Source organism: Diplotaxodon limnothrissa, linkage group LG3, assembly GCF_057381915.1.
Source record: "Diplotaxodon limnothrissa isolate DT_005_m linkage group LG3, D_limnothrissa_male_GT1.1, whole genome shotgun sequence".
Taxonomy (NCBI): Eukaryota; Metazoa; Chordata; class Actinopteri; order Cichliformes; family Cichlidae; genus Diplotaxodon; species Diplotaxodon limnothrissa.
The window spans coordinates 43,244,454-43,263,609 of record NC_140598.1 but is presented as its reverse complement, the minus strand read 5'-3'; positions in this window follow the sequence as shown (position 1 = coordinate 43,263,609).

Sequence of the window (19,156 nt, the reverse complement as noted above, 5' to 3'; positions counted from 1 at the left end):
AGGAAGCCCAGCAGCGTCACGCTAACCCCCGACCCAACCTGTCGAACTTTAACCCTCAGTCGTCATCAACATCTATACATCATCATAGCACAACAAGCCTCCAAATCCCATAATCCACCACAATCCTGACAATCAAACTATCACATTTAAAGGCACTCACACGCTGAAGTGACAGCGTCACGCACAAAGAAACAGCAAAAACTTTGTGACTGTGCGACCTTCAGGTTTCTCTCACACACACAAACACACACGTTTCCATACTTCCAATACTTTCCGTTTACCCTAACTCTTGACCCAAACCATAACCTAATTGTAACCCTGACACCAAAAACCACAGTCTTAAAAATGCCTTCAAACTCCTGGGATGGGCAATTTGTCCCCACAAGTATGGTAGCATTCCAATTTTTGGTCCTCACAAAGATGTATAAACAGACGGAGGCACGTGTGTGTATATGTACACACCAAAACGGGGGAAAGTCCATTTTGGGGATGGATTTGAGCTCAGGTTGATATGGGGATGACACAGATAAACAAATGAAAACAGTTCAGCTCAGAGGTTTTATGAGGACACCCTCACACTGGTGATAGCACATACACAAAGCACAGAGTGTGGCTCCTCTGGTCATTCAACTCTTTTGGAAGACATGCACACAATTTTGAACGGCAAACTGAGACTCAAGCTAAACACCAGCAAACAAAAAAAAAAAGAAGATAATAACAAGGTCAGCGTGGTTTTCAGTAATCACTGTGACACTGCAGACTGCTTTAAATGCAAGGCTTAAAACAACCATGCATACATCCACAGCCATCTTCCACAGGAAAAACGGTTTTTCCTGTTTTCAGCGCCTCTGCCTCTAAGGTAAGACCATTGACAACCAGTCCCCTGATGTAGAAAATGAACTAATCTATGCAGGCTATGTCAGAATAAACCGCCATATAACCAGATTAAAATTAGCTTCGTTCAGCAATCTAATGTGACGTTGTGTGTGTGCAATGATACACACAGTGCAGGGTGCTGCACATCCCAGAGACATTTATAAAATACGACTCAATTACTGAAAAGTGTGATTGGCCGTTTCAAATGTTTCCTAAATACACACACTGTATCTGTATGGATACATTTAACCTCTGATTGTCATATTATTCTACACACTCACAGAAAGGTTATTCCTCTGTGTTTATGGAGTTTTGATATTTAAACTGTCCACACACACACACACACACACACACACACACCCCTGGCTGTGTGTTTCTGGTGGAGTATGGCAGCCATTAGTTCCGGTGACCAGCGCTCACAGCAGCAAAGGTTAAAGGGCTCGGCAGCCTGGTGGGACCAGAGGCCGGCTGGTTTGATCCATCAGTGTCATAAAGAGACTCTTTGTGTCTCTCTGACATACACACACTTAAATATGAGTGAAAGATTAACTTCTTAATGTGCACTAAACGACCCTGCCCTTCTCCACTGAAACCTGCCTCTACCCCCCACCTACCTACACCCACCCGCGATTCCTCAATCTCTGCACTGGATGTGCTTTGTGTGTTTACGAGCACCACAGATAGAGGGTGTATTGTATACGCTTTTACTCCTGTCACATCAAAGCTGCTTCTCTCTCTGGACTGCCCGTCAAGTATTTTTTTATAGAAGTCACAACATGTTTCGCTGACGATCAGATCAAAATCACAAAAGCTTTTGTTTGATCACAGATGAAGAAGCTTTTTGGCATCTTGCAAGTAGAAGAGATTGAGTTCTTATACGTATTAAGTCCCAGCTTATTAGGGAGGAATAATGGTTCTTTTTGTTTGCCTTCATCTGGAAATGAAAACGATCATTAGCTGGCAACGACTTGCTCACAGCAAACCTGTCATCAGGGGATTAAAACAAACCTCAAAAATCAACAAAACAGTCTCGAGCAGTTCATTTAACAGCTGAAGACAGATTTAAAGCATCTCCAATTAACACTTACTGCTTTAAAACCACCAATGGAAAACTATTTGGAAACTTTTTTTGATAGCTAGCCACAGCTCTGTTTATTTGTTTTGAAGGCCAACAACACCTCAGTTTTTCTGTTTTTCCTTAGGAGCACTGACACTCTGTTTCTATCATGGGGTAGCAGCAATGTCTAAGGTGGCACCTAACATGCATGAGTTTACATCATAACTTTTATGTTTGTTGGATATCTGATAAAGCATGAGATGTTCTTACAGGGTAAGAAAAAACACCTTTACAATTTTATTTAAGAACTAAAAAGGTAAGTTTTTGAGTCCTCATCGTCAATGTCAATTTTTTGACATGAGTATTAACTCACCCATCCAAATCATGGAATTCAGGTGTTTCAGTCATAACCATGGCTGCAAGTGTATCACATCCATCTAGCCATGCAGACTGCTTCTACAAACATTTGGAAAAGAATGGATCGCTCTCTGAGCTGAGGGAACTACAGCGTGGTACCGTAATAGGATGCTACCTGCATCAAGAACAGTCGGAAAATTTTTCCACTGCTAAATATTCCACAGTCAGCTGTTAGTGGTATTATGACAAAGTGGAAGCATTGGAAATGACAGTCATGAAGTGGTAGGCTACTTAAAATCACAGAGCAGGGTTAGTGGATGAGGCATACAATGTGCAGAGGTCACCATCTTTCTGCAGAGTCAATCGATCCAGACCTCCAAACTTCACGTAGCCTTCAGATTTGCTCAACAGAAAGCTTAGAGAACTTCACGGAATTGGTTATTTCCTTGTGGAATGTCTTCCCAGAAGAGTTGAAGTTGTTATAGATGCAAAGGGTGGTTTCATATGAGTGTAAAAGCAGACGAGCGAATACTTCTGGCAACCAGATAATCCCCTGGGCACCATCCAATTTGAAATCTTCACTCTCAACAAAATAAAAGTGATGCCATCCTTGAATATGCAAGTGTTGTGTGACCCACCTGCCATGGGATACAAATTTTAATGCAAGGTTAGTAATATTAGGTCAGAATAATGAGCAATATCACAAACTAAGCACCTACTGTTACCAGCAGTTAAAGAATATTTCTGCTGCCCACCTGCAGTACCTCCACAGCCCACCAGGCACATGGCCCACTTTGAAGATCAGTTCTTCAGTTCTGGTGCCACACTTCACAGGTACTTTGTGTTTACTGACAGGTAAGCATCTTCAATGCAAACTACTGCCAACCACAGTAAACTGACCAAAGCAATCACAAGAAGGTTTTCAGTTCAGCTCTGTATATCCTTTAGTGATAACTTCATGCTAGCAATCGCTAACAACCTCCACCAGTGGGAATAAACACTTTGCAGGTGGTTACCAGGAGGCAACTAACCAATCTCTAGGACTCTGTGAATTTAAGCGATAGATTTCACTCTGACAGCCAGTAACTGTGAACAACCTCCAGCAACCACTCGCAACAGGTTAGGGAATACATGTTTCCCTGGCAACTGGTGGTTGCCAGATGGTTGCCTACAGGTCTCTAGGCCCGTGTGACCAAGGCCTTAACCAAATGTGGCTTCTAACTTTCTTTTTGAGTACACATTTTACATTCAAATGTTGCAAGCTGGGGATGTTGCAATTATAAATAACAGTTAATCCTCAGCTTATCCAAAATATCAAGTACAGCTGCTGTGGCTGAAAGATGAGTTGAGTGCTAAAGTCAAATATTTTACGTTATTATATGTAATTAAAGGTCCAAAAAAACTCTTGTCTCAGAGACACAAACCAAACCTTATGCGAGTTTCCCAGAGATGTGTTCAATGACTCATAGAAGTAGATAGTTAGCAAAGTGTATCCCGAAACCTGAAACCTTCAGCTCCTTCCTCTGCAGTTTTCTCCACCTCTATCTTTTGATGTATTATCTCTCCATCCGTCTGTTATTCCATTCATCACCCTACAGCTAAAGGGACTGCAGACGACCCCGGTCTCCCCCTTTTTCCACTTAAATCAACTCTTCTTAGCTGACGTCTTTTTTGACATATTTGTAGGCATGACACATCCTGCCTCTGTCTTTACTCTTCATTCACCCTTTTATCCTCCTTAATCCACCATCTTCCTCCCTTCTTACATTTCTAAGAATCTGTCTGGTCCCAGTTTATCCATCTTTCCTACATTTCACTCCCATATACATCACTTCTTATCATTCTTATCCCCGTCCAACCTTACAATCGGTACATGTGCAAGCTTTACTGTCAAGTGAAATGGCTGAACTCATAATTCTACATCTAAAACCTGCTCTTTGAGGCTCATGGAGGCAGTTAGCTAAGTTTAAATTTTATCTAGAGTTGCAATGATGAGTTAATCAGCAAATAACTCCCTTTTCAAGACAAGTTCCCAAGAGGAATAATTTAAATTTGGGGCGTTTGCACCACCTGTCACACAAAAGGAGACATTAGATGGAGATTTTTCACAGTTATGTAAGGTTGTTTTTACACCACTACATAATTTAAGATGCAGTCTAGTGTAGTATTTCATCTTTTCCTCTAAAAAATGTATTTATATGACTGGTTGATTTAATTAACATTCAAAAACCACTTTTTCCCACTACAACAACAACAGAACCTGCACTATTTTCTAGTTTTGGTTATTTTAGTCATTAAATTTATCACAGCTGTAGCTTTAGTGTCAGTAGGAGTTGTTTCAGTATTTAGTTTGTCTCCCACAATGGTCCAAATGTTGTCTGAGGCATTTTTGTTTTTAATGTGAAAGATAGACTTGAGACACCACAATCCCTCTCATTTGTCTGTTTGGGGACAGTGACAGCGAATATTGATTATCAGCAGCTTTAATCAGCTTTCAGAAACCAGACTCCAACTGAAACCCAGCAGATGAATAAACAATCTGGGCAAAACTCCTCATAAATCCTAACCTAGAGGAATGCAACACACCCACTGTCGCCCTCCTCCCTGCACCCACAGACTTTGGTTCCCTACTCAGAAGCTCCACTCGTCCCATTTCCAATGAAGATAGAACACGAGGGGAGAAATCCCACTTAACATCCCTCTAAGTAACCCACGTTGCCTGACAAGGACGGAGGAGCAAGACGAAGGGATGAAAGGACTTTTCCTTCAGACGCCACCGATGAGAGACAGGAGGGACGGCGATGGAGGAGCAATCGCACAAAGAGAGTTTTGTGTCATTTTAGACCTCAAACTGGAGTCGCCTCGCCGGGCTAGCTACAAGTATGGACCGCATTGCGTGGTGGAATTTGTGTGTGGGGTACATTCTTCGGTTTGGGGCATGGCTACGCTGCAATAAACTGTAAACATATAAACACAGACGCAGAGAAACGCACACAAATTATTCCTGTAACAGCCCTTCTTAATCCGACATAATAGCTCGGAAACTGCTTCTAAGAGTTGAGGAAAATAGCTGCGCTGCGGTCGGTGGAAAATGTTATAGAAAGGAGCCGAAAGCCAAGAACAAGGTGGGATTAAAGGAACGCGGTAATCAAGGCAATCCACTTCAATAAACTGTGAAATGAGGTAAACTGGGACCGCAACCAGAAACAACTGGGACTGCGATCAGAAAGCAGCTGTCCATTAATGTGACCATTGTTTCACTCATTTGTCAATCAAGTGTTTGGTCTATTGAAGATCAGAAAATATCTCTCATCACTTTCAGTGTCTTGGTTTGTCCACAATGACTATAACAGAAAGCAACCAATCAACTAATGAACAAATCCATCAGAGTTTTGTGTGTCAGCGCCAGAAGTACGAGTCGTTTAAGTTTAATTTTTTTTTAATCATTTTTTTACTGTTAAAAGCCAGTTAACTGCTGGATCTGTTAACATGCCACCAGGGTTAGGAAGCGAAATCACCGTAACTATCATAAAACATGTTTTTACAGTGGAGTTTTTTTACTGAAGCCTAAAATAAACTAAAAATCAGATTAGTTTAGTAAATAGGTTAGTTAATCAGATTTTGTTAAAAGATAATCAAATGTAACTCGTCACTATAAATATCCTGTTTTGTCCATTTAAAGTAGCAACATTTACAAGGGTTCAGTTTGCAGTAATGAATGGCTAGAATAAGCTAATGGTGTCACTAATATCTCCAGCTTTTAATTTCAGGTCATGTTTCCCAAAATAAACATATTTTAACCCTGGAGAACCCAAGGGGTCAGATCCGGCCCCATTGGTTTACTAGGGAACCCATGGGGTCAAATTTGACCCCATGGGTTCTCCAGGGTTAACCCATGTTACTGAAAAAAAACCAGTAATAATAATAATAATAATAAGTGGGCCTTGAGTTGCCAACACTGGAGGAGCTAAAAACTGGCTTGCCAAAACTTGCTTTAAAAAAACAAAAACAAAAACCTGATGACTGCATGCAGAATATTACATGTTATATTTTGGGACATGGGAAGCTCCAACTGTTAAAATAACTAATGTTGTCTGTGTGACAAACCCCTTTCGTCTGGTCGCTTATTCGCAGGGGATCGTCACAGAGGATAGCACCACATGTTTGATTTGGCAGTTTCGTTTGATGCTAGACGCCCTTCCTGACTGATTTATGTCTCCAAACTGAATCAAACTTTTGCTTGTTCAACGAATGTACTAACCAGTACACAGTGAAGCCAATACACCAACTGCTGTTGCCTTCCTAAACAGCAGTACATACCAGAAATCACATCCGCTTGCTGGTGCTGTTTCAGCCGGTCCTGGACCTCAGTGTGTATGATTGGTTTTTAAGGATATGTCAGTGCAGAAGCTCAGAGAATCTCTGTGCTCTTTAAATCACAACAGATGAGACTTTCTTTGACTTCTTGACTTGATGCTGACGCAGAGGTTTTGTCTGCGTGGTGACCACTATCGCCCGGAAGCAGACTGCAGCATTGGAGTAAATGGTGACATCACCACTTTGAGGGTGACACAGTGGATCTTTTAGCAGAACACCAAAGACAAAAAAACAAAAAAACAAAACAAAACAGGTAAACAGTCTTTACCCCCTATGTGGTCAGCTGATATTTGTCCACTCGTTCAGTGCTGACAGTAATTTAAATTATACATTATTATTAGTGTTTCTACACACAGTTTGCTTTAAACAAATGCCAAACCTACTTTTTCTTTTTTTTTTAAATCAATCAATTAGAATGTCACCATCCTTACACTTAATTTCAAAGTTCAGGAGCTTCTAACAAGCTAGTCCCAGCCCTTCCCATCTTATGTTTTTCCTATCAGCTGTCTCATTGGCCAGGTCGTTGTTATGGTGATCCTTGATTGTCTCACTTTAGAGTCATTATAGAGTGACTCGAACGAGCAGCAGGTGGACAGCTCTCCACCTACGTGGGCCGGGTCCTCAGAAGGTCGGGTAGGCCGGAAGTAAACGGCTGTGAAATTGGACGGTCTAGCCTTCTGATTAGCGTCACCGCTGTCTCGCTGGAGTTTAATAAACTCGGCCGTCTGCTCCTTGCTATCTATCTATAATATAACAGGACACTGGCGTAAATTCTCGACCGTCTCACACTTCTGTTCAATCAGTTTTCTGTTTGACATTTATTCAGCTGTGTGAAAAGTTTGGCTGGGCCGCGCTATGAATTCTGGGATATGGTGGACCACGAAGGACACACCCGACCCATCCTTCAAATTCAGGGAAAAGGAGGACGCATTTGTCGGCTGCATTCGGAGGAGTCTACGAATTTGGACAGCCTTCGGCGCGTCGCTGTGACGTAATCGGTCTACATATACGTCCTCAGGAGGATGCAGCCCATGAATCTGGACATGACCTATGTCTCTCTCTTTCACCAACAGCACTGCTGTGTCTTCTTCTGTGGGATCCAGATGCCAAGGAAACACATTTGCGTGCACTGTGAGCACGTGACTTGTTTCTGTTTGCTTCAACCTCAGTCTCAGTCTCAGCTCTGATGCTGAATCTCAGCACAGTCAGCTTAACTCCGGGCTCTGCATTATGATTTTATGACTGAACTCTGATAACAGAGCACACTTTAAAAATTTTGTTTTTATTTCTCTGAGCATCCTAAACAAGAACAAAGTCACTAAAATGAGACTGCTGTAGGTAAGCGATAAAGGCTGCAATCACCCTGAGGGTGCGCTGCAACTGGAGAACAGCCTAATTTGCTTGTGCTTCGTCTATTTGCATGTGTTTTCCCCAAACAGAGGAGCGCTGAGCTCTCAGGGCCCTGACAGGAGAGGAGTGAGTGTTACTGTGACTTCCTCATGATTGTAGGCATTCAACTAAAATTCAACTGATTGTTGTCAAAAACTGTTTTCCATCATATCAACATTTCATGTGTAATCTGAGCTAAGAAAAGATGGCTGAGGTGTGTGTGGGTGTGTGTCCTGCCCCTCAAGTGAGGGGCTAAAAGGGGGAATGCCTGACAAAAATAACAAGAATTGCAGCAGCCTCGAAACTGCAATGATATAATTTTGCTCGAGGGCAAGTTTCACTACACAAACAGGGGTTTTCTTCGTGTATCTTTGTGAGCACTGGTCTCATTAGCAGGCCCTTACGTTGGGATCTGTTTTATGATTCAGGTGTAGGTTATTGTTGGGCACTTATTTGTGATGCTTAAGGTAAGGGCTTCATTATGTCAGCACGGATCCTCACATAGCTACAAAGTGTGTGTGTGTGTGCGCGCGTGTGTGTGTGCGCCTCCAGACGTAGCCTAAAAGAAACCACCAAAGGCTCCACAGATCAGAGACAGAAGCATTCCAGCCCCACCCAAACACATGCACACAGCTGTCTACAACTTCACCTACTCACAAGCTACATGTTTCCCTCAACCAACCGTTTATCTCAAACATTTCATGTGTTAACTCCATCTGGATTATTTTCTGTGGTCAGGCCTCACAGTGTGGCTACAAGTCATCTGTGAAACACGATAACCTACAAAGAAAAAAGGCATGAAAACCGGGGTGTTTATACCAGTTTCTTGCATGAGCTTTCGAGTGAATATCAAGAATTCGTCCCGTAATATCAGAGCGAGCAATGCAGTGCTGAAGTAACTGCATGAGAAAATAAGAGAGGAAACAGAAAGGTGACCTCATGCTGTGTCCTTACTATTGCACCTTAATCATTAGATACACACTTGAAATGTGGCAGTCTGTCGTGAGAGGATGAGAGGTGAAAATGTCTTTATGAAACTTTAAGTCAAGTCGATTCCTTTCCAAGCTCCTAGGACCACTGGGACCTGGATGATAGAGAACCTACACAGACATAACCTTAAACTACAGTTCTTCAAGAGCCTGTGTGCTGATCTCTGCCTTCGTTAACTGCTGAAGCCCAGGCTCTGGCTGCTGGGCTGGAGTCTGAATGCACTCAGCTTTAAAATCACTCAGAGTTCTTGGCTAGCTTTACTTTAGCATGTTGTGTGTGCAGGTGCTTACACAGAGCCAAAGTTATCTCACCTTCTCTCAATCTGATTTTTAAGTTATCATGTCATGTGTACCTTTGGTGGAATGGCACCATCAGTGGCCATGTTATGTTGGAAGAATTGCAGGGAAAATTACTGAAAGCATGCATTTATATGTAGGAAACTCAACTAATCACAAGAAAAAACTGTTACAGTGTCAAATTAAAACATGTTGTTCATTTTCACTAATTATAGCGTATTTTTTCATAATGTTAAGAGTTTGATTTTAAAATGGTCTGGTTTTGACTCAATTCAGTTTTGTTTTGTCTGAAAAATGGTCCAAAAACTAAGAAGAAAAGCTGAAAACCAACAAAAAATATTCATATCTGATAGGCAGTAAAACATGGATTTTTTTGGCTCTGCTTTTGCTTCATAAATGAACAAAAAAAGAAAAAAAAACCCTCATAAAGTAAAGTTCAGTACAAGTTGCTGGAAACATGAATACTCCCACATTTTTTCTGCCGGCCTCTCATCAATGCACTCTACTGTGCTGCTGTGCGCTGTTACTGCACAACATATGTTTTTGGTTAGGTAGGACAGTTAGCAAAGCAGGGCAGTGGACAGGAAAAACACACACACACACAACACACACACACACAGAGTAGGTACAATAGCATCTATCTGATGGCATCTTTATCTACCCCCCTCTGAGAAGACTGCTACTGGAGGCTACCTTTACTGGAATGCAGGGGGAAAACACACACACACACACACACACACCAGCTGTTTACAACCTCAAGACAGCTGGCTGCATACCTTTGACCAAATGTCAAAACATTCCTTTGTAAAAATCCCTGAGTTTTCTGTTTCTGTCGTCAGCAAAACAAAAAGCAAAACAAGAAAAATATCAGCTGGGAATCTCAGATTCTTGCTGTTTTGAAACTCATTGTGCTGGAATGCTCCCCACAAGAAATGCAGCTTGATTTCCAGCAGTAGAAGAAGGAGAAAAATCCCTCTTAGCCACAAATCAAAAACATCAAACTCTTTTGGAGGCTCACCCCTTTGTGCCAACATGTACTGATTTACAGTTTGGATTAAGATGAGACGGTCTTAAAGTGCCAAAAACCCTGCAACAATGTGCCATTACCTGCTCTGCTTCAACTGCACTAGATTAACAATTTTAAGCAGACAAAACTGATCATTTAAAGGAGTTTTACCAGTTTATATCCTTATTTATCCTGTGATAAAGCCATTAAATCTAGATCCTGGATCAGTTAAGTGCTTCCCAGATTTCCTTATGATCTCAACTGTTGTGAAAATAGTAGATTAAGTACACTACCGTGCTAATGCCAAACTTTGTTAATTACTCCTGATTAACTTCAAAAGTCATCCAGATCCACAAAAATGTGAGGCATTAGTGCAAAAACAGGCACGAGTTCATGACCAGACAGTAGGGTGATAATCAGATAAAAATAAAGAAACACCCAATGAAATTTTCTCCACTGCAGGAGTCATATCATGGTCTTCGCTGGGTTTGTGAAGACTCCACAAAGCTCTGCATAATTTTACTCTGAGGGAGCCCAACTTAAAAACAGCTCGGTCAGAGTTCAGCCGTTGGAAAACACAGCACCAAAGCTACCTCCTGCTGCCGGTCAGTGCAGCGCTGCTGGTTTCGGTGGTTGCGCGGCCTGGGAGATTGGCCGAGAGTTTGCCGGCTGAGTGAGAGGAGACTGGAGATGGTGATGGGAATGGAGACCCAGCTTTATGCAACACCTGGACCACAATGAAAATGGACCGTAAACAAGCAAGAGTACAGCTCCCAGAACAGTACAGGCTCTTAACTCTTTTCCTAGGCTGACAACTGAAGGAACACCAGACCAATCTGAACATGCAATTTGAATTATTACTCTTTGTTTTGGCGTGCTTCACCCTCAAGTGATAGACTGTGGTCATGTATTACGCCAGCTGCTTATTCACATGATTTGTTCTTAAAATTTTAATCGAGAGTGTTTCCTTCAAACTATTTCTACAATTTTTCGGTTTTTTTGCAGTAATGAGCATGTAAGAGAGAGAGCTCAGGTCGAGCAGTTTGGAGACAAAATTAGGAAGTGTCAGTGGATATTTTTGACAAAGGGTGTTGAAGATGAAGCTGCCAGGCAGGTGAAAAAGAGGAAGACCACGGAGAAACTTATGGATGTAGTGAAGAAGGACATGCAGAGGGTTGGTGTGACAGAGGAAGACAGGGTGAGATGGACCCTGATGGTGCTTAAGTGCTTTGAGGGCTTGTCGACGAAGGTATTTGGGACCAACTGTATCTTGTAAAATATATTTGGACAAGGCTATTGACTTGTAACTGCTAATCTGTTCACTCAGGTCCTTCCTATTTAGTGTTTTCCCAAAATTAACCTGGTTAGGTTGTTGCTTTGAAGGTCCTCAATTTCAGTGATGTCAGTCACAAGTCTCTCGTAGCGTAAGCAACAACTTCAAGTCCTTTTTTATCTTTGTCCACTGGGAGCTGGAGGGTCACTCCAATCAGCACTTGTAATGGCTCAAACCTGGCTGTGCGTTTATGCTTTGCCGAGTCTACACCAGGTGTCCCCAATCCCAGTCCACGAGGGCCGGTGTCCCTGCAGGTTTTAGATCTCACCCTGGGTCAACACACCTGAATCACATGATTAGTTCATTACCAGGCCTCTGGAGAAGTTCAAGACATGTTGCGAAGGTAATTTATCCATTTAAATCAGCTGTGTTGGATCAAGGACACCTAAAACCTGCAGGGACACCGGCCCTCGTGGACTGGGATTGGGGACACCTGGTCTACACACAGTTTTGTAGACCATTATCTACATGTTGTAGCTGTTAAGTGCTACCAGAGGGCGGTGTCACAAACAACCGACCTTGATGTTCGCAGGGCTCCAGAGTAGGGCTGCTCGATTATGGCAAAAATGATAATCACGATTATTTTCACTGAAATTGAGATCGCGATTATTTGACGATATTTATTTAACCCTTTAAGACCTACTATAGAACCAAGTCCGCCAGAGCTTATATTATTTTTTTTACATGTTGTAGTGCCATTTGTGGGAGCATTTCAAGTTGCTATACATCAATACAACTGTTATAGCCCATATTTTAATAATATGTATGCATTAAGTCCATAGTAACTACATTAATTGCAAAAAAGTGCAATAAACTACAAAAAAATTTATATCGTTTTTGTTTTGTTTTGTTTACATATATTTCTACTTGGAGAAATTTAAGAGGCTTATCCCTCAAAACTTTAAATACAAAAAAGTTGCAAAAAATAGTTTACAACAACAGGAAATTTAGTTTGAGTGTCTTCATAGTTTTATTTTGGAGATACACCAATTTTTATATACTGCAGGAAAAACAAAAAAAACAATCCTATGATGCAAATTTGCAAAGAAAACAGCAGGTGCATCAAAATAAACTATTTCCAGCAGTGCAATTTGAGTTCTAAGCATCCCAGAAACTATTCAGAAAAGTCAAACATGACCAGTATAGGCTTTTAAGGCCTACAAGTAAAAAACTACATTTCCGCGAAAATGACGTCACTTCCGGTTTCGGCCAGGAAATGGCGGACATGCGACAGTTCGCGCTGACGTCTGTTTCACTGTGGGAAGTGTTACGAACAGCTGATAGGAACGGCAAAGCGTGTTTCTGGAATATTATGTTTTTGTTCCTGCAAGCGCTTTTTATGCAATTTTTGCAAAGCTTTATGTGGAAGGAAACCGTGACCGAGGACAAGCTGATGGCATAAGATGTAAGTACAACTCCTCCGGTTTCATATGCAAAACAAATTATTGCGCTAGCTTACGCGGTTCGGGTTCTACAGGGATTTAAAAATAGTTACACAAAACGGAGCATGCTGCTCTGACCGGATTTAAAGGGTTAACAATGACTTTAGAAAATAATATAAAATAGTGTGCAACACCACTGAAGTTTTTTTTTTTTTACCTCTCTTTTCAACCAACAGCAGTCACTCTCCTCTCCAAATAACTTCTGCTTAGCTTTCCGAGCTTCCCTCGGGTCCTCTTAATCAGCGGTCTCCAACCTTTTTTGCGCCACGGACCGGTTTATGCCCGACAATATTTTCACGGACCGGCCTTTAAGGTGTCGCGGATAAATGAGGGAGGGGCTAATAATCGGCTCTGTCATTTTTAATGATCGTTGAAAGCCCAGATCGTAATCGTGATTAAAATTCGATTAATTGAGCAGCCCTACTCCAGAGGCACCAGCAGCTTCAAATATGTGTTTGCTGCTTTGTAATGGCCTTTTAGCAGCTGCTCTCTTAATCTGATGTATTTGTCTGGCAGAAACCTTCCTCATTGTGTCTTTATCCGCACGAACCCATGTGTGCTCTGGCTCAGCCACAGATCTCTTAACATTATGGTGATCATGCTTAAATTTTCGTGAAATATCGAAGGTTTTCATTACGTGTCCAAGGCATTCAACTATTTCACTCTTTTCAGCAGCAGAGAGATCCTTTTTCCCTTCCTATGTTGCTTGAAAATGCTGGTCTGCTTAATAATGTGGAACATCCTTCTTTAGTAGTTTTTCCTTTAATTGGGCTGACCTGGCAACTAATGGTCACAGGTGTCCGAGATTGTTTTCAGTGATACAAAGAGTCCCGAGACACAATTCCATCCATGGGTTTAATTGAAAAACAACTTATTTAATCTTTATGACACTTCAACACAATTTGCATAATAATTTGGCACACGGTGTATTTATTTGTCCCTGCATCTCCGCTGCTGCGTCCTGCTGTTACTGTGTTTATATTCAGGCTAGATTCTCCTTCTCTCAGTCTCAGTGCACCTCCTGTTACTTGTCCTCACGCATACGTCACGTGTGGAACTAACCAGAGACAGATGAAGTGAAATAATGTTAATGGCCTTGGTGACAACACATTATGTTCCAGTAAAAGTTTCCAAACTAGCGTTACACCGAGCGTATCGACAGCAGGAGACAGAAAAGCATCATGTCTGCTCTTTTGACCACAGCTTGGTTCGATCTCGGGAGGAGACACAAATCCCTTTGGGGTTGCGTGAGGAAGGGCATCCGGGATAAAACTCACTGCCAAATCAAATATGCAGAGCTACCCACTGTGGTGACCCCTTGTGAATAAGGGAGCAGCTGAAAGCAGCTTTTAGTCTATGATCTGAATCCGGTCTTCAGGTGTTCTTTATAATGACCAAATTCTATTATTAAAAGGTACAACTATTGTACATCTGAGTAAAAGACACCCTCAGTTTTTTTGGAGGAACTGAAGGCCTTTCCCCCCCTGAGTTGGCTAAAAGAAAGCTTCCATTTATTATCAAGAAATTCAACCTGAATGAGCAGAGTTTGTTTTTTAAACTGCAACCAGTCTGGTTTGACTCATTAAGACAAATTTGTCTGAAAAACGGTCAAAACATTAAGCAGATTACACTATGAATTCAAAAAAATAGCAAATATTTGTATATGATAGGCAGTAAACAATGAATTTTTGAAATTTTTGCTCTTTTTTTGCTTTATAAATTAACTGAAACATCCTCCTCATGAAGTAAACACCAAAGTAATTAAATAGCAGCTAGTTAGTAGTAATAGTAGTATTAAATAATGGTAAAGTTCATGTTTCTTCACTATCTACTATAGAAATTTCTGTTTTTATAGAAGTTTTTTTCAAAGAAAAGAGTCAAATTTCAGAAAGACAGTACAAACATTTTTCTGTACAAAGAAAACAAGTTTCTTAAAATTTAAGCTCAAAGAGTCGTGCTGAGAGATTTATTTCTCCAGCAAGATTTCTTTATCACACAGAAAAACAGATGAACTGTTGCCCTTCCTTTTGTAACATTCAGATTTCTCAGGCATTAAATGTGTAGTTAATCTTCTTTGCACTGACAGAAAGGAGAGTTTCACTGGTCTGGCTGTATTTGGCCCCTCCTGACTTACACAGTCTGCAATGGAGCACCTGATATAAGGTCAACATTTGGAGGCATTCTGTAAAAATGCTAAATTGCACAATGCAGTCTGAGATCTTTTAGATAGCAAACATGTCGGGTGTGCAAGAGCTTCGGTGGGAAAAACAATCTAAAGCACAGCAGTAAAGTGGGCAACTGGTATCCATCTAAAAACCTCAGCAGAGTTGAAAACATGAGCCATTAAATTTAATTCTGAGCATGACCAATTACCGTGCTGTATGCAAAAAGACTCAATTAGCCACTATAACTTAAAACCGCCCCTCAAACTGTGACCAAAGCAAGATCTTTAAAGCCAAAGATGGATTTCTTTTAGATGTGCAACGATCCCGTTGGAGCGTCGTCTCACGGTCAGCCACCGCAGAGCAGCCTAAAAAAACCTGTTGAGGAGGCACAGAGACAGAAACAGCAGAGAGCTCGCAGTAGATCATAAAACCACACATGAAAGCGAGCTGACAGCGCCGCGGCAGCTGCTCTGTCAAACACAAAAATGAAAGGAACTCATCACTTAGTCTTCCAAAACTACAAAGGACATAACAAATGTCACACAACATACGGGTCTGACAACCAGTAGGGCTTTTAATGAGACGTCACCCTAAAACACACCTGTGTGACTGTAAGTAGGAGTTTCTATCACTCGTACAATAAAATTCATGCTTCTTTGACTGCGTTCTGTGCATTTTTATTCAGTTTAATCTCTGCTAACTGAATTTTATTATTACATTTCTCAGGAAACTATGACGTGTGGTTTGTTTGAAAAACAATATTTAAAAATACCTGAAAAACGAAGCTTGGCATTAAACCGACGCTCTGTCAACATGTTAGAAAGTTTGAAAAAGTGTCTGATGTTGGATTTTTATTGTCAGAAATACGTCGTTTTAATGGATAACCAGTGTGTTTGTCGAAGACTTGGCGGGCCTTCTTGAACTCTCTCTTCTGTGCACCATTGAAGCGCGCCAAGTTAAATCATGTCCGCAGCCAACAGGTGCTAATTTAAGACTTCTTCATGGGCTTTGTATTTATTTTAAAAGTCGAGTGGAAAGATTAAAATAATGAGGTGGTGAAAAGGCTTTTAACCGTTCAAGTTTTTGTTTTCCCTTCCTCTCTGGCACACCGATTCAGCTCACCTACCACATGGAGGACGTTTTCCAGCTTCAAACTAAAATACCTCTATTTACTTTGTTCCTATTTTCACTCCTTACTGGAGTATGTTGAGCTTTTTACATGGCATTTTATCACTTATTGAGATTTTATTTAATTTCACCATTTCCCTCTACTTCATTGAGCTATAGCAATAGCCTAGGTGTTTACACATTCACTTGACAAGCAAAAGGTTGCAAGTTTGATTCCAGATAGAGAGACAAACAGGTCTTCTTTGGATGTCATCCAAATCAAAACATGCAAGCCTTTATTGAGCTATAGGCTCTCAAAAATCTGATTTACTTACCAACATAACCAGAAACCATCACCATCAGTGCCCTGGCCCCAATTAAACACATGAAGATGTAGAAACAAACTAATAAAGTGCTTTTGACTCGCCTTTAGGCTTTCCCAGATGCACCGTGACTCATTTTTCCTCACCTCTATTTTCACCAAAGCATGTTTACGTCTCGATTGACCGACTGGCTGAAAAGCACTGGTAAGAGGCTCAAAGACCAAGTCGCTGAACGGCTGAGCGAGCAGCAAAGCCAACGAGTGACCGACCAACTTTAAACAAAACCTCAAACTCACCGTGTCATCACACAGCTGATCACTGGCTGAAAGGACACCATAGTATTCCAGTCTGGGAAATCGACACACACACACACACACACACACACTCACACACACACAGACACACACCCACAGAGAGTAGTAATTAGTTATGCTCCTGGTGAAATGTTGACCAAATGGCTTACATCCCTCTGCTGTCTCAGACTGGAGAAGCCAACCCTCCCCCTCCTGCAGCACACACACATTCTTCAAAACACAGACACTGTGAAAAGGGCACCAGGCTGTTCCATAAAGACACGCTGCTGAATGACACTTGTATCCACATTAAAACTTTTCAGGCATAAATCCTGAGAAAAGGAAACTTTTTAAATGTGAGAAGCCTGTAAGAAGATCTGACTGAAACAAACAACGCTTTAATGACCTATTGTTGCCTCACTCGTTTTTCATTAACTGCTTGTTAAATAGAGGTATACTGTTGTAACCGACACACACCCAAGGGATTACCTATCTCATCTGATCTGGGAGCGCCTTGGGAACCCAAGGATAGTGGGGGCAACAGCATTCAGCATAAAAGCAAGCAAACTGAAAGAAGGTGCACCCATGCTTCGCTTTTTGACAACATATATCAAAACAGTGATCAGCCGCTTCTCCACCAAGTTCCTCAACCCAAAGACGAACTCCAACTCCACCATGCTGGACTGTAGCTGACTACTACAACTGAACTCTTGTTCTCCTCCAGTGAGCCTCTGATTGTACAGATAAGACGCCCGCTTCACACGTCACGGAGCCAGCATTTAGCTCAGCACGAGTCCCAGCTCTCCACCTGCTTCAGGATCTGGTTGGTGTGACTCTAAAGTGTGCAACAGATTGCCAGAGTTGCACCATGTCATCAATGTATCAACAATGTAATTTCATTAAAATGCCACAGCGACGTTGAGTTCAGCGAAGGTGATCAATAACGTTTAAGCCTCAACAAAATCTAAGTGGCGTTAACAAAAGGAACAAATCACCCCTTCAGAGTTCTTACAAAGGAAGAAACTAGCAATAAAGATCAAACCAGTTTCCACGTGACGCTGTAAATCTACTTTTCTCTGCTCCATTTTAACATGGGAGTCTATGGCGATTTATACACTTTTCAAAACAGCCTCAAGTGGCCACTGGAAGAATTGCAGTTTTTGTCTTTAGGCATTGGCTTCATTTATCAGCCTGTAACCTGCTGCTTCGTACTGAGGCACAATCACAACACAGGCTGTTATCAATCTTAGTAAGCTGGAATGGGACCTTGACTTAAGATTATTTTGTAAAACAGAAATCTGTAGACAGCGAATAGATAAGATAAAGAAAGTCACAGGATCACACAGTGCTCATCCCTCTAAATCTGTGGTCCACAGACACCGTAACGCTCTGTGTGCAGGCCCTCCCTGACCCTAAAACACATTCCACACTCACGCCTTTCACACACCTCAGCTTCACCTTCGCTCTGCCTGTCCTTCTCCCCTTTCCTTCAAGGACTTAACACTTAATCATTAAACACTCCAAACACATTTCAGCACCACACTTCCCTGTCCGTCACTCACCTTCCGAGCTGATTTTATTGTGTATCCATCTGTGTGCGAGTGTCAGCTCGCCACCGGACACAAAACAGCCACAGAGCCCAGCTTTGATTTTTATCTCCTTTAGCGGTCTCAGTCACATTTTCCCAGGGGCTATGTTACTGTGTTTCCAGATGACTGAGCCAGGTTTTCCATTCCCCCACTGTGGTCAATCTAGACGCACACCAGCCAACATTTACACCACTACCACTGCTGCTGCTGTGACTTCTCAACAGAGTGGGAAAGAGACCAAGAGAGAGAGCACGAGAGGCACTGGGAGCAGAGGTTGCATGTCCTACTTATGCACGGACCACCCCCAGCAGAACACACAGCAATAATTGCTTGTAGTAATTCAAAGACGCCCTCCTCGGTTCTACCGGCTCACCACCCGTGGCATCAAACTGTGAGACGAGAGGCTGGGAGGAAACCTTGCCCCCACCGAGCGACTTGATCTCGCAGCATGAGGTCACATCAGCTTCTGAAAGCCTGAAGGTAAAACTGCTGTCTTTAGCTTGCTGAACATCTCTTTCAGATAGGTGGCGTTTCTCGGCGATGATGCAGCCCGCCA